Below are 16,764 nucleotides of genomic sequence, written 5' to 3'. Positions count from 1 at the left end.
CTGTTCGGGATGACAATGGGCCTCGAGCGAGAGGAAGACAATTTTTTTTGTCTCTCTTTCTCTCTCTCTCTCTTTCTGCAAGCTTCACCCTTTTTTCCCCCTCCTCGCTTTGCCCCCCACATCCTTCCCACTTTGCCTTAAAATAACTCATGGCCTCATTATCTAAATATGGGAAAGCACAAAGTGCCATCGCATTCATTTGATTTACCCTCTTATAACAATACAAAGACTATTGTAGCGAGACAATTGCGGAGTACACTTTTCTGCACAGCGTGTCCTGAATGATGTCTTTTTTTCACGATCGTTACTCGAGCTTCACTTAGTGGGGGAATATATGACACACCACCATAAATAACCCTGTTACATGTATATCTATATGTATATTGGAGAAAAATAAAAAGCACACGCTAATCTTTTTTGCCCATTACATTAAATATCCAGCGGTAGCGCCTAAACCTTGTCCCTCTAACCTTCCCTTCCCTTCTCGAGGAAAAAGCAAACTACAAGCCCAAAAGAACTGTGTCCTTTCCCCTAATAAAATATTTTCTCTGAAAACTTGATCCCACCATTTCAACGCGCCACCAGCACAGATGGAGTGAGAGTTCTTGACAAAACAACTATTGTCTTCAGCAAAATGAATGATGATGAATGAATTTAGAGGTGGTGGGTACAAGCTTAGTTTGTCCCCTCACAACAGTTTTGAGAGAAAAACAATTTAAATAATCTAGCGATGTGATCTCCCATTGCTTAATGTTGCATCAAAAATCAAACTGCTTTACGAAGGGATGACAAAAATGATATACATATATTCAGTGCGACTCCCCGAGGATGTCATTACTTAAAAAAAATAACGTCAATTCGCTTAGAAATGTATAGACGAAAATCCTGAGAAGATTTCTGAGGGTGCAATCACAGTTGTCTGTACTTTTTCTGATAACAGTGCAAACCGGAGATACCTTGGCTTACTTTTACTATTAGCACAAATGGTCTCATAGCATTCAACTCTTGCATTATCAAATGCCTTTGTATGTGTTTTTATCCTATCCACTTACAGGACATTTAGCATTTCTTACATTTCAACCACCAATCTCTCTCTCTCTCTCTCTGGAAGGAGGGCTGAGTGAACGGAGCGTGAGGTTAATTGTTTTAAAGCGGTTTCTATCTGATATTTTGTCTATTTTCTGTGAGGTTCTGAGGTTGTGGTGCGAATGCGTGGTGGTGTGTATTTGTCTCTTTCTGTGTTACTTTGTCTGTGTTTTTAGCCGATCGACATGTCGGACCTCACAGGGCTGACGCGTGTCACACCTGTATGTCAAGTTGCGTTTTTGTCCTGTCTCCAGTTGTTTTTTGACTTCCTGTTTTATTTTGGAAACTAACTCCCTCTCGTTTCAGGTCCCTTGCCCTTCCTCATGTGTCACCAGTCTGATTGTCTCCCCTGATTCCTGATTGTGTCCACCTGTTCCCACAACTCCCTCATGGGTACTTATAGTCTGCGTCGCCCCTTGTCCTGTGCCAGTGTGTCTTGTTGTTTTGCCCTGCACACCAGCCCTCACGTCACGAGTTAAGTCAAGTCCGATAACGTTTGTCACGTCCTTTTGATCCCTGTTACATTTCCTCGTTTAAGAGAGATTTTGAGTTTTTGCCTTTTGAATTTTGATCTCAACCTTTTTCCTCATTAAGAGAGATTTTGAGTTTTTTCCTTTTGAACTTTGATCGCGACCTTTGTTTCCTCGTTAAGAGAGATTTTCAGTTTTTTCTTGTTATTAATAAAAAGCAATATCAGCTGAACCCTCTGCGTCCGAGTCCTCCTCCTTCCTGCCTGACAGTACACACTGGCCAGAATGGACTCGGCAGAGAAGGACCAGCTGACGGAGGCGCTGCGCGCTCAAGCATCAAGACTGGCGCAGCATGAAGACCTTGTTGCTGACCTCGATCGAGGGGTTCGGGGACTTGCTCAAAGCCAGGAGGGGTTTAAGACTGCCATGACCACGCAGGTGGGACTCCTAAACAGTCAGGTAGAACAAATTCTCACCTTGCTCTCCAGGAACCCCGCGGCTTCTCCCGAACAACCCCCCACGCCGTCTGAGCCCCCTCCCGTAGCCACACCAGCAGATGCGTGCACGAGGCTGGCACCTCCGGAACGATACTCCGGAACCATCGGACAAAGTAGGTCCTTCATCATTGAATGTGAAATGCACTTCGAGCACTCTCCGATGCACTTTCCCACAGAACGGTCCAAGGTTGCCTTCATGATGTCCCATCTCACGGGAAGGGCCAAGGCATGGGCCACCGCTGAGTGGGCTAGGAGTTCGGCAGTTTGCTCATCACCAAAGAAGTTTGCCGACGCTCTCAGACTTGTTTTTGACCCTGTGGCAACAGACCGAGAAAGGGCTCGTGAGCTCAGTCAGATAAAGCAAGGTGGACAGTCCGTTTGTGAATACGCCATACGTTTTCGCACCCTGGCGATGGAGAGTGGGTGGAACACCACGTCCCTCTACGATGTTTTTCTGAGAGGGCTCTCCGACCAGATCCAGGACCTCTTGGTCCCATTGGACCTGCCTCTGGACCTCGATTCCCTCATCGCCCTCGCCATCCGCACCGACAACCGCCTACAGGAACGGAGGCGGCAGCGTGGGCCCAGAGGGACACCCGCCGCACCTGGCTCTTCCCCGACGCTCTGGGGCGCCGCATCGCGTCACCTCCCCTGAGCGACTCTCAAGAACCCGTGCCGGAGGCGAGGAGGAGCCCATGCAGATGGGGAGGGCCCGGCTCTCTCAAGAGGAACGACAGCGACGCTACCAGGAGGGCAGATGCTTTTACTGCGGCGAGCGTGGCCACCTCATCACCGCCTGTCCAGTAAAGGCCAACCAGTCGGTGAGTCAAGTCGCCGAAGTAACTCCTACTCCACGCCGATTGACCACAGTGAGGATTAAGCACCGGGATAAGAACCTAGAGCTGGGGGTATTGATTGACTCAGGGGCAGATGAGAGCCTAATCGACTGGGGGTTAGCACAAAGACTGGGGCTTCGGGTTGACCCATTGAGTAAACCGGTTAAAGCGAGCGCACTTAATGGAAGTGCATTGTTCACTATAACCCATGTTACAGAACCGGTGGAGCTTCGCATCACCAATCACTGGGAGCGCATACAGCTGTATTTAATACACTCACCTCTGCACCATCTCATCCTCGGGTTCCCATGGTTAATTCATCACAACCCACACATAAACTGGCGCACCGGGGACATTATGGTATGGGGGGAGGGTTGTAGGACCCAATGTCGGGAATCATGCCCCCAAGGGAAGAACCCCACGCTAAACCGTGTCGTCACTCACCCTGTCACAGACTCGGAGATCACCAATCTGACTCAAGTTCCAAGCTGCTACCACCACCTCGCTGAGGTTTTTAGTAAGAGCAAGGCCACAGCTCTACCACCTCATCGCCCGTTCGACTGCGCCATTGACCTTCTGCCCGGCTCCACCATCCCGAAGGGCCGTCTTTACTCTGTTTCCGGGCCCGAGAGGCAGGCCATGAAGGACTACATCGAATCCTCCCTGAGGGCGGGGTTGATCCGACCTTCCTCGTCCCCAGCAGGGGCAGGTTTTTTCTTTGTGGGAAAGAAGGATGGAACCCTTCGCCCCTGCATTGACTACAGCCCGCTTAACGACATAACCGTTAAGAACAGATACCCTCTACCTCTCATGACCTCAGTATTCGACCAGCTTCAACAGGCGCAGATTTTTACCAAACTGGACTTACGCAACGCCTATCACCTGGTTCGCATTAGGGAAGGGGATGAGTGGAAAACGGCATTCAACACGCCGTCTGGACATTATGAATACCTGGTCATGCCCTTTGGTCTCACAAACGCCCCAGCAGTTTTTCAAGCGATGATAAACGATGTGTTAAGAGACTTTTTAGACCAGTTTGTATGTGTATTTAGATGACATTCTGATTTATTCCCCCGACCTAAACACCCATAGGAACCATGTTGAACTCGTCCTGCAACGTCTCTTAGACAACGGGTTATATGTGAAGGCGGAAAAGAGTGAATTTCATGCCGATACTGTCTCCTTCCTGGGCTTTATCGTAGCCCCTGGGAGGGTTCAGATGGATCCGGCTAAAGTAAGCGCGGTAGTAGAGTGGCCAACTCCTGATAGCCGCAAGAAGGTACAGCAATTTCTCGGTTTTGCTAACTTTTACAGGCGGTTTATCAGAGGCTTCAGCGCGACAGCAGCCCCGCTCCATGCTCTTACCTCCCCGCAGGTGGCGTTTCACTGGTCCGCCGAGGCAGACGCAGCCTTCCAGGAGCTTAAGCGGCGCTTCACTACAGCACCCATCCTCACGCTCCCTGATCCGGCTCGCCAGTTTGTGGTGGAGGTGGACGCCTCCAATAATGGGATCGGGGCCATTCTCTCCCAGCGAGCAGAGTCTGACAACAAGCTTCATCCTTGTGCCTTCCTGTCGCGACGACTGACTGCAGCGGAGCGGAACTACGACGTGGGAGATCGTGAGCTGCTGGCAGTGAAGGCGGCGCTGGAGGAGTGGCGGCACTGGCTCGAGGGGGCACAGCACCCTTTTTTGGTTTGGACAGACCACAAGAACCTGCAGTACATCAAGAAGGCCAAGCGTTTGAATTCCCGTCAAGCCCGCTGGTCCTTGTTTTTTAACCGTTTTGATTTTTCCCTTTCCTACAGACCGGGATCAAGAAATACCAAGCCTGACGCCTTATCCCGTCTTTTCAGCCCGGAGCCCGTGGCCAGGGAACCTGAGCCCATCCTCCCACTACACTGTGTGGTTGGAGCGGTTACCTGGCCTATAGAAACCAAGGTGAAGCAGGCCAACGGTGAGACCCCCCCACCTCGTGGGTGCCCAGATAATCGTCTGTTTGTCCCTATTAATCTGCGCCCACAGGTGATCCACTGGGCTCACTCGTCTTTGCTCACCTGCCATCCGGGCGTACGTCGGACCATGTTCGCCATCACGCAGAGGTTCTGGTGGCCGTCCATGGAGCCGGAGGTCAGGGAGTACGTTGAGGCATGCTCCGTCTGCGCCAGGAACAAGAACTCCTCCAGAGCCCGCGCAGGCTTGCTACAGCCGCTGCCCATCCCGTCCCGGCCGTGGGCAGAGATCTCGATGGATTTTGTCACGGGGCTACCGACCTCCAAGGGGAACACCACGGTGTTGACCGTGGTGGATAGATTTTCAAAGATGGCACACTTCCTAGCCCTACCCAAGCTGCCCACCGCTAAAGAGACCGCTATCTGCATGATGAACAACGTGTTTAGGATCCACGGGTTCCCCAGAGACATTGTGTCCGATAGGGGGCCCCAGTTTGTCTCGCGGTTCTGGCAGGAGTTCTGTAAGCTCATCGGAGCCACAGCTAGCCTCACATCGGGGTACCATCCCGAGGCCAACGGACAGACAGAGCGCCTCAATCAACAACTGGAAACCAGCCTCCGGTGCCTGGTGGCCCAGAGCCCTGCGTCATGGAGCGAACACCTGACGTGGGTAGAGTACGCCCATAACTCCCTTCCCACCTCCGCCACTGGCATGTCTCCCTTCCATTGCGTTTTTGGTTACCAACCCCCTGTGTTTTCCGAGTCCGAACCAGAGGTGTCTGTGCCCTCCGCCCAGGCCTTGGTCCGCCGCTGCCGCCGCATCTGGGCAGCGGCACGCCAGACGCTGATCAGACAAGGGGACAGAGTGAAGAAAGCAGCGGACCGCAGGAGGAGACCGGCCCCAGTGTACCAGCCCGGCCAGCGAGTATGGCTCTCAGCCAAGGACCTACCCTTGCAGGTCGAATCACGAAAGCTGGCCCCTCGCTTTGTCGGCCCGTTCCCCATCTCGAGGATTATCAATCCAGCAGCTGTGCGCCTCCGTCTGCCCCGGTCCCTGAGGGTACACCCAACTTTTCATGTCAGCAAAATCAAACCAGCGAAGGAGAGCGCAATGGTGCCAAACCCCAAGCCACCCCCACCCCCTCGAATGGTCGAGGGGGGGCCGGTCTACACGGTGAGGAAACTGCTGGCGGTACGTAAGCGGGGACGGGGCAGGCAGTTCCTCGTGGACTGGGAGGGCTACGGCCCAGAGGAACGACAATGGGTCTCGTCTAGCTTCATAGTGGACCCGGATCTCATTCGAGATTTTTATAGAGCACACCCGGACATTCCAAGGCCGCCTGGTATTCGGCCTTGAGGGGGGGGTAATGTCACACCTGTATGTCAAGTTGCGTTTTTGTCCTGTCTCCAGTTGTTTTTTGACTTCCTGTTTTATTTTGGAAACTAACTCCCTCTCGTTTCAGGTCCCTTGCCCTTCCTCATGTGTCACCAGTCTGATTGTCTCCCCTGATTCCTGATTGTGTCCACCTGTTCCCACAACTCCCTCATGGGTACTTATAGTCTGCGTCGCCCCTTGTCCTGTGCCAGTGTGTCTTGTTGTTTTGCCCTGCACACCAGCCCTCACGTCACGAGTTAAGTCAAGTCCGATAACGTTTGTCACGTCCTTTTGATCCCTGTTACATTTCCTCGTTTAAGAGAGATTTTGAGTTTTTGCCTTTTGAATTTTGATCTCAACCTTTTTCCTCATTAAGAGAGATTTTGAGTTTTTCTTTTGAACTTTGATCGCGACCTTTGTTTCCTCGTTAAGAGAGATTTTCAGTTTTTTCTTGTTATTAATAAAAAGCAATATCAGCTGAACCCTCTGCGTCCGAGTCCTCCTCCTTCCTGCCTGACAACGCGGAAGCATGGCGTGAAGCTTGCGTGCTCCGTGAAGTCCGCCGCATGGATGAACCGTGCGGTGGTCATCTTTGTGGACAGAAGGTGCGCGAGGTGGTGGCGAGCGGCGTGGTGGTCAGGGTGACGGTATTGAACGTTCCGCCAGGTCACCCTTGCTGAGACATGTGGTCTCTCACAGGAGACAGCTCCACATGGTCCTCACCAGACCCCAGGCTCTCGGCCTGGTGATTAGGGTGAGGATCCAGGGGTTTGATTATGTCATGTTTGCCAAGAACGAGAGAGGAGTGAAGCTGGAGGACTACTTCTTCGATAAGGAGAAGTTTGCTCGCTCCGCTCGACATGGCAGCACGAAGAAGGGTGCTGGAGAGTACACCTAGAGGGAGGTCTTCCGACTGAGGAAGATACACCTCAAGATCACCAGGGAAGGGGGACGAAATGCCGGGACTGAGTGAGGCGTCCGACCGGTTGAGGAGGATCCTGAGCGAGAGGACGGGCAACTGATGGAGAAGGAGATGCTGGAGGAGAACGGCGGAGTCCAGATCGACCGATAGATTATATTGATTATACTATAGATATTTGATATTACATACCTGCTATAATGTCTACAATGAAATAGATTTTTTGAAAACCTTTATTTTATATAAAACTATCTCTCTCTCTCTCTCTTTCTCTCTCTCTCTCTCCCTCTCTCTTGCCTATTCGTCTTGCCAACCGCCCTCATTTTCTTGAAAGGTTCCTCCAAGGACACTTCCAGCAGGTCATTATCTTCTTCCTGCTGGCTTGAATTCGAAGCACATCCAGAGCGCTGACTAACAGCCAGTAACACGGGTCTTATTTTGTTCCATGAAGTTGAGTGGAACTAAACTCTTGGCCGTTTCTGTCGTGTGTGCATGTGGCTCTTTCAGAACATTTCCAATTCACACCAACACACACACACGCGCACACACAGAAACTTGCTGTGTTCAAAGCCTAAATCACATCGGCCACCGTGCCGTCCCCGGTGAGAGGACCTGGGCCTTGGAATAAAGAGAGCAGAGGGCGTCAGGGAGGTGGCTCATGACAGCCACAACAAAACCACTGGTGTTTAGTGAAGGAGGTCGCATCATACATTAGGCTGCTGCTGCATTGGCCTGCCTCTGAGCCGAGGTAACCATGGTAACAGGCTGCTGGGAGACAGCAGAGCGAGAGTCAGCAGGATTGAGTCAGTGGGCCTTCAGCTTTTGAACACAGAGGGAGATTAGCTCAGAGCAAAGACCCCGAAAGCTCGCTCCGCACGCAGCCCTTTGACCGGTATTGATGTTGGGAGGGAGCGGAAAGTAGAAGAGCAGTGGGGAAACATAAAGTGTTTTCGGCAAAGATCCAAACGAACAGACGCATCAAAGCACTAACACATACCCGTCCTCTTACAGCGCTCACGGCCATACAAAATGCAAAAATGACACTGAAAGCAGCGAGCAGCTGGAGCATTCACCGTACAGAAATGAAGATAAAACAACCTGCGATATGTCAGCTTAAATTGCCCCATTTGTGAGCGATGGATCAATGCCCGAGATTAATTGCAGTTTGGAGATTTCTATTGCCGATTGCCATGGCAATAGAAAAAGATGAGCGCACAGGAGATAGAAGCTTACGTAACGGACCAAGGGAAAGACGCGAGGAGGCTTGATGAGCCGCGGAGAAAGAGCGAGAGGGCTGGACGAACAAGAAGCAAGAAATCGATGAGAAGAAATTGAGACCGGAGGAAGGAATAAAAGTGAGCAGATGAAGACGGATATCGGAAATATACACATCTAAAAACAAACCAGAGAGCGATTGATATCCAATGCTTCGGAGAGCTTTTAACCTAGCTTAAGAGGTTATGGATGTGCAGTTAAAATATTATAAGCTCTCTGGAGCAGAAACACCAGGCAGCCGGGATGGTTGTGTTGTGTTGTGGTGGTAAATAATATGATTATTTACAGGAGAATCGTGTCGTGAAATATACATGAGGAATCATGAGATGGCTTCTCTTTACTCATCCTCCTTAATCCACTAACTCAAGTAGGACTTTACACCCCGCCACCCATCCCCCCCCCAAACACACACACACTCCTGCCGTTTCTCCCTCACTTTATGCAATTTGTGTATCCTCCTGGGGAGAAGCTCGGGCTATGCCCGCACTAAAGGCGGAACATCTGAAGACACCATTTATATGTACCAAGTGTTACAGCCACACTGTGCATTTTAAAGGCAAAAGCAGCCTCCCCCACAAATACGGTTGAAGATCTTCGTTCCTTACATTCCAGTGCATCACTATCACCACCTGGCATTCCTTCTCCTTCTGTGACACATGAGCTTTTCTACACCAGATTAAAATTAATTTAATGTCTCGAGGGCGCTGAGAACTCCATGCGTTGCATTACTCTTTTGACAGAGGAACACATTCATGGTCACACTCGGCCGACCCTCCACTTGGATCCAGGAGGAAATATCTCAACATCTGCTAGATGGATTGCCATTGTATTCCAGAAAAATGTTCAGGATCGTCCAGGGGATGAAGTAGTCTGACTGTCATTTTTATGGCCTTGTCGTCATAGCATAATCTCTACTTGTTCAATACCTGACCAAATAGCTGCAAAGCTAATGGTTTTGCCATACACTTCGTTTATAGGGCTAATTTACAGGCTAGCGGCTAAAACGCTAAACTCAGATGGCGATCGTGCTATCCGCTAACTGTAAAAAACGTTCCAAATGATCCCTATGTTCGTGTTAGTATACTGACTACTATTATTTAGCCCCTGTTTGTTCTGGTGGCCATGTTAATAACTGTTAGAATACATGTCAGTAGCAGCGGCATCTGATTCTTTTGATTAAAATAATTAATTACTTTTTACTATATTGAGTCGTTCATGTGACTTCTTTTCTTATATTTATTAATCTCGTACTGTGCATCTTATGTCTGCGGCACGGGAGAAGGTTCGAGGTTTGTTGAACTTGTTGTTTGCAGTAGGGGAAAAATAGGACCAATAAAATCATAGTTAAAAATAAATGTGCCGTAAGCTAACTTGCTGCACGTGGCCTATAAATAACTTTGCGCTCCAGCAGCTAATCTTCTGATATCTTTTGTGATAGATGACAGCGGCTAGGCATTTTATAAAAATAAAAAAATGAAATGTGTAGAGATAGCCGTGCGGCGTAGACGCACCCAGCAAAAGAGTAATGGGTTTGATTGTCGCTAACATGTGGCTGCATGAATGCACGGACGCACCGGGTACCTTTGAGGATCACTCCAATAGAAACGCCAGAGGCCTCACCGACAGGCATGAGAGCAAGAGTGAGGTAGACTGAATCTATGGCCCGGGGCTGTTTTCAACATTTCAACACACTGAGCATACTGATGCTACCGCCACTTAATGCGAGCTACTGCAAAATGGAAAGACCACATTTACCACCCTGAAAGATGATATCCACTAACATGATCCAGTTTGATGTGTTTTGCAAAAAGAGATCAGAGCTCATTTAGTCCAAATTGAAAAAGAGGTTTTGAGCAGTAACCAAAAGGCATTAACAATAAAAAGAAAAAAACAATGGCTGGAATATTAAAAAGTAATTACTTTGGGAGAATCTCTTAATTGCTTTTCAAAGTATTGATTGTTCAATTCATGATTGGCTTCACTAATGGCCCTTTTTTTACTCCCCTTGCTCTGACCAAGTTGAGCAGATATTTTTTTTAATTAATTGCAAGTTTCTTTTTTTGTTGCCAACTCCAGTACAGCCTAACCCCTAAGGAGCTGTCCTTTGCTCTCTCTAAATATCAATCACTTGAATGAGGTTGTCCAATTAAAATAGCTTTAATGGGCTTAATCACTGAGGCGGGAGACAAATAGTGAATCAATTAAACCGATTTGTGTAAAAAGAGACACTGATTGGCTTCATATTTCATATGTGGGATGCCTTAAAGATGATTGACGGGCTTTTCTTTATCCTAAAGGTATGCCCTTCGTTTATTTTCCCTTGTCTAATAAAAGCAAAAAAGTCGATAATATGCCAAAGCTAGTTCGGTCCAAAGACGTTTGAAAGTTAGCTACTGTTATTTTTATAATGACAGCATTAAGTGCTCTCGTGCAGTACTAATATTATTATTGTGTGACAAAAAAAAAACAGATACATGGAAAAAGGCCCTACCTCTTTACCTATCATAGTTTACCTGTCACCAGTCATTGTGATAACATAACACGTATGTAAATATAAGTAAAACACACTTATCTAATTTTTGTTTTTTGATCTTTTGCTCGTTATATTAAAAGGTTTATTATCATCCCAAAACTGTCTTGGACGACCCTGAAAAGAATATATTACTAAAAAGGATACAGTGCAATAGGCAAATGGCCGTGTTGTGGTAACCAGGTGCTTTCAGTCAAAACACAGAATGTCAGGATTCATGCGGGTCACTGGAGAATTCTCTATGCTCCACCTCTGCTTCCTCCACCGTCGGGTTTTCTGTCACTTGCCAACACTGTGAATAATGATTTGGGACGTAAGAGCTCCCTGGTGCTCCAGCATCGCACGGCTGGTCTGCTTTGACTGACAACTTCACCTGGCTTCGGTCGAGTTTTCCGCTCGGCCATGGGTGGAAGGGGGGACGACAGAAAACCAGTTGAGCGGAGACAGCTGAGGCATCTTTCATCACGGTGCCGTGGACACTGCGCAGCCTACTCAGAGAGGGAGGGTGGGGGCGGGGGCGACCGTACTGCTGGGCTTGAATGTTTTCTTTTGTCTCTTCCGGTAATCTCAAATGCATTTCAACCACCCATGCATGAGTTTTCTCCAGCTCACATTTGTCCCTCGCACACCTTCCAACTGCACTTGAATCTAGGCTAACAGTAGCTGCTTTTTCCTTTACCTGTAGATGCAGTTGTCCTCGGTTTGCAGAAGCCTCCACCCCCCACATCCACCCACCGCCCTAAGCTAGCGCTTACTGCACCAATGTGTTTCCTGAATAATTAAAGCTGAAACCAACCTTCAACAAACTCTTGGCGGTACTTGGCTGAAAGAGCAGGTAGTGCAACATGATGTGCGGCGTCGGGTTGGCACTCTCCTTCCTTTTGACTTATACGTAGGTTACGCGTTATACGTACTGCAATTTCCCCCCCGAGCAGTGAAAACACGACCAAGCTTCAAAAGCCTCCTCGGAAATCAGAAGAGGGTGGAAGCTTTGGAAGCCGCAGGCAGGCTTTAGCACGCTCCGCGCTCTCCATCTAATGTTATTTGCCGCTTAAGTGGCCCTCGTATTTGTTTTGCGGAGCACACTTCCGTAAGTGTAAGCAGAAAAGCTCCTGCTCCGGTTCACAGGCCCCCGTTCTCTGCTCCTCGGGGGGGATTATGATCACTCTACGCAATGTCAATAGGAGTTAATGAATATCCCCTCAAACACAGCCGGGGTAATCCTGTCAATCAAATGCCCCCCCCCCCCCCCCCCCCCCCCCAAACCCCCACACAATGATAAAATCTGCCATCATGTCAGGAGAGAGACCACATGCATCCACGCTGTCACACTGGAATGGGGTGCAGTTATTATTTGGAGATTCGTTGCTGTAAGGGGCAGCAATGGAGGGGTCTACCTCCTCCTTCATCTAGCCCCCCCACGCCCCTACTACGCAGTCTACAAGCACTGTTTTTGTCCATCTTATCAGCGTTCTCCCTCTTTTGTTCTCTCACCCTCCCTCTCTGATCTCCCCCAAGGTGTGAACAAGTAATTGGCTGATCTTCTCCAGATAATCCTTTGATGGGAAAAAAATGCTTTTCTCCAGGTTTTCATGATACAAAAGACGAATTAGCATCTTGAAGACCCTCCAAAACTTTCAAGCAAATTTCAAATGTTCCTCGGATGTACAAAGCCGGACCCCCCCGTGGGCGCGGTACTGACTTTAGTGCCTTACATTCCAGACTTACATCCGGCTCATATCTACCTCCTTGAATTAGTGGGGCCACGTCACAGAACAGTCGGCTAATTATAGGTGTTGGCACCTACACACTCGCAGCATGTCAAAAGAAACCTCCGGGGAATCAGTATCAAACATGCATGCAAGCACCAGTTGGAATGAATATTGAAACGTGTAATTGGGCTTATTCTATCACAGCGAAAACAAAGTACGTATGCTTTAATGCAAAATACAGTGACCTTCTCACCTTTGTCCTGTAATCACCTATATTACTGTTGATCAAGCTACATGTCTCGCTGTGAGGAAGTGGTTGGGATCATTCTTGCTTGTGTTAGGCAACCTCAGGCTTGACTTAAACATTCCTTTCTGAACACACTCACACTTAAATTCCTGTGTATAAAGTAAGGAATTGCTTTTAAAATGATTACAGTAATAAAATATGAAACATCTAAATCTTTTAAATTGATTCTGTACTTGATTTAGTTGTATTATATTTTGTAGCGTTACTAACTCACCTCGAACCTTTGTTTTATTAGAAGCAGATATTTCAGTATTTTGAGAATACTTCCATAATTGAGTTCTATTAACTCTTAACTAGAACAGCTGCATGTCAACAACACCTGATTCAGTGAAGTCAATCCAAAGCCTCTGGAAAACTGTTTCTGGAAAAACCAGAGGGGAAGCATCTGAGATTTGCAAGGAGGGAGACATAAAGCAATAAAAAAAAAAGGTCAGGAATATAAATTTGGACTAGGCCCCCCGAGGGCTTAAAAGGAGATCAGTTAGATTGTATCAATCGGAAAAAGCAATGTGTGTAGCCAGTGCAGGGATGACCTGTAAAATATGATCTTTACTTCTTGTGGCAGTTAAATCCCTGTTGGCAGAGCTCAGGATTAACGGTGAAAAGGAGGGGTTTCTTTTAGCTGTGCCGGGGGGCGGGAAGCACCGGCGCGACTCACTCATATAGGTATTTATTTGTTTGTGCTCTGTCACTACTGAAACAACCACATTATGTTTCTATTTGTAAAGAGCTTTGACTTTTGTGGCTTTTGCTCACTGATGTGTAGAGCGGCAAATGGGTAAAAAATGTTGTTGTTAACAATGTTAAACCAATGTTTCAGAAGAAGACGCTGTAGTCACCTGCACGTGACAGCAGCACTTTATGAACTGAACATGTTGAACCAGGTCACACTAATCTAAGGGCCAATCCGCCACGTTCCGCGTGTGTTCTAGTGGGTCCTCAAGCATGAGGCTCAACCTTGCTTTAGTCCACTTCATTACATGGACGGGAATCTGCTTTACATAAGAGGCAGCCGGTCTCCCACTCGGTGATATCGATCTCTGGTTCAAATGTTGTATTTTAAGTGTCGTGTTGTCAATAAAATCATGTCCTCGGCTGACACTAATGCCCATGAAACCGAATCACTTGTAATCATTAACATTTGTTATTGGCAGGCAAAAGCATGTTGAATGATGCACAATCCAGATGAGTGCTTTGGTTCCTTGGAGACAAACTACAGAAAAGGGTCAGCAATTAGTCCACATTCCTCTGGACTTGAAAAAACTGTCCAAAACTGATTAATCTATTTTGTCATTTCAGAAGCATAAACGTGCATGGAGCCAATCATACTTTTTTTTAAATTTGATCTGAGATAAGATAACAGCAAGAATGGCAGAAAATGTATTTTGTTTTTGAAATTAGTGGCAGTTTTTCTTACCAACCGGAATCAAAAGTGTGTCTAATTTCCATCATGTTTAATTTTGATCATTTTGAAGATGTGTTTCATTGAACATAATTTGCAATCCATTGTGTGCACCAAGGAAGATGCATGGCTGTTCACTTGTTTCAGCACATAATCAGTAATGCGTAATTAGTGTAATCAATATTAGTGGAATAAATCCTCCCTGTGTGGTGCCTGCGGGCTCCCTGAGCAATAACAGGGAAAGAAAAACAACATAATGCTTTAACCGTTTCCATGCCGACAGAAATAGAAAATAACACTCTCGGATGTACTGAAGTTTAAAAGACTCCAGTATTATTCTGTTTCTTGGTCGTCTGTTCACAATGTACATGTACGCTGTCCCGCATGCTTTCATCTTATCCTAAATAGAACAGAAGCTTGTTTTATTCAAAAGCGGCGATCATTACTGTGCGTTTCCTGTCATTGTCGATGCGACAGTGGGTGGGATCCTAGTTGAGTATTGTCTGATCCAGCGTAGGCCGGTTTCCATCTGCCAGTAAAAGCCAGTGATCACAGAGAAAAAGAAAAAAAAACATCTCAGGACCCACGGGTTGGCACGGCGGTGCGTATACGGCCTCTGCCTCCCGGCTGTGAAGACACGGCAGGACCCTGTTACCCACGTTCACCCCTGACAAAGTCAAGGGTGCTTTTGATGAAATGCATCAAGGGAAATACACAGCAGGGTAGGACTTATGGAAAACATTAAGAAACCTGTGTTATTTATCACTGTGCAGTTGAATTTCTTTAATACAAAATAGAGTATTGAATAAACTAATAATACATTTCATGCAAAAGAGGAAAGAAGAACAGCGTTAAGTAGGACAAGGCAGATGAGCAGATGAGTATTGGAACGACGCCACAGCTCCAACCAGCTGTCGAACGTGCTTAGCGGATACACCTCCAATCAGTCATACCCTGACCGACAGCTGCAGATGTGACTTCTCTGCCGCTCGTCTTCCTTATGTAAAGGGAAGTGTTGCCTTTCCCGGTGCTCTAGCAGCTAAGAGCCGGTGAGGCAATCTGTGCAAAGGCTTGTTACACCCTTATCCGACAGCATGGGCCAGAGACAGGCGACACCTCCCGAACATGAAACTCTTTATCTCCCCTGTCGGCCAAACATCCAGACAGCAGAACCACCCCTCCCCCCACTTTCACCACAACCGCCCCTCCCCACACACACATCCCCGGCCATACAGGAGGGAAAAAACGATGCCCGTCAACAAATGTTCAAAGGGGTTACATTTTAAAACATGTGGTCCATAGGGATCGGGAGAAAGTGACAGCTATCTTTTGAGACATTCCTTTTAGATATGATGGTATAGCAGGTTGGCACTTCGTCGGATGAAGTGAACGAAGGTCATGGGGGACTAGAGCACATCATAGCTCTGTTTGGCTCAACTCAATCCTAATCTAAATCTCCTTTAACAATCCTTTTTTTCCTTTTCTGAAAGAGCAAGAGTGCCCCAAAAAAGACAATAGTTAGAATAGTACTTATACATTGAAGTAACAGCTGTACTACTACATTATTTTACAAGGTACCTGTTTCAATTCCACTCATTTTATTTTTGTATAAACCCAAAATCGCAAATTACAGATTTTCCTCAGAGGAGATTACAGTCTGCATACCTGCGACATCCTCTGTCTCAAAACCCTCACATCCTCACAGGAAAAAGCCTTCGATGGGGTAAAAAAGGGAAGAAACCATCGGGAAAACGGCAGAGGAGGATCCCTCTCCTGGGATGATGTCATGTGTACAGAATGAACAACGTGAAAGATGTACAATGCATTCAATTCCTATGACATAAATTATTCAAATATTGAAAGTGATTGAAAGAAGTTTAAGAATGAGAATGAGAAGCAAAATTTACATATCACTCAATCCTAATTAATTATATAGTCGGTACTACAAACTCACGTAGCATACTGTTTTAGTGTTGGATTTACATAATCAACATGATAGAGACGCAGAAAGTGCAACATCAGATGATGATGCGGTCGCAACCGGCACTAAACTTTGCAAATGGAAAGCACAGCGACTTCATCAAGTGTCGCTTAAGCTGTCACTCACCGGCTCAAACAGAGGCAGCTGTAAACTCAAATCAATTCAGTCCCACGCACCTTTATCTTGTTACATTTTCCCTTACCAAGAATCACCTGGTGCTGAAATTTATACAAGTATATGTTACTTTAAACTGGGAAGCTTTCGAATTTTTTTTGATAATCTACTATCAATTCCACCAACACCTACAGTTTACCCAACCCACCCTAGACACATGGAGGCACTGCAAAGACACTTATTAGAAAACTAAAAATATAAACAAACCATCATCTATACGAAAGCTCTCTTCAGGTGATCGTGTTGACGG

This window comes from Gasterosteus aculeatus, chromosome 4, assembly GCF_964276395.1.
Source record: "Gasterosteus aculeatus chromosome 4, fGasAcu3.hap1.1, whole genome shotgun sequence".
In the NCBI taxonomy this organism is placed as follows: domain Eukaryota; kingdom Metazoa; phylum Chordata; class Actinopteri; order Perciformes; family Gasterosteidae; genus Gasterosteus; species Gasterosteus aculeatus.
This window is presented reverse-complemented; position numbering follows the sequence as displayed.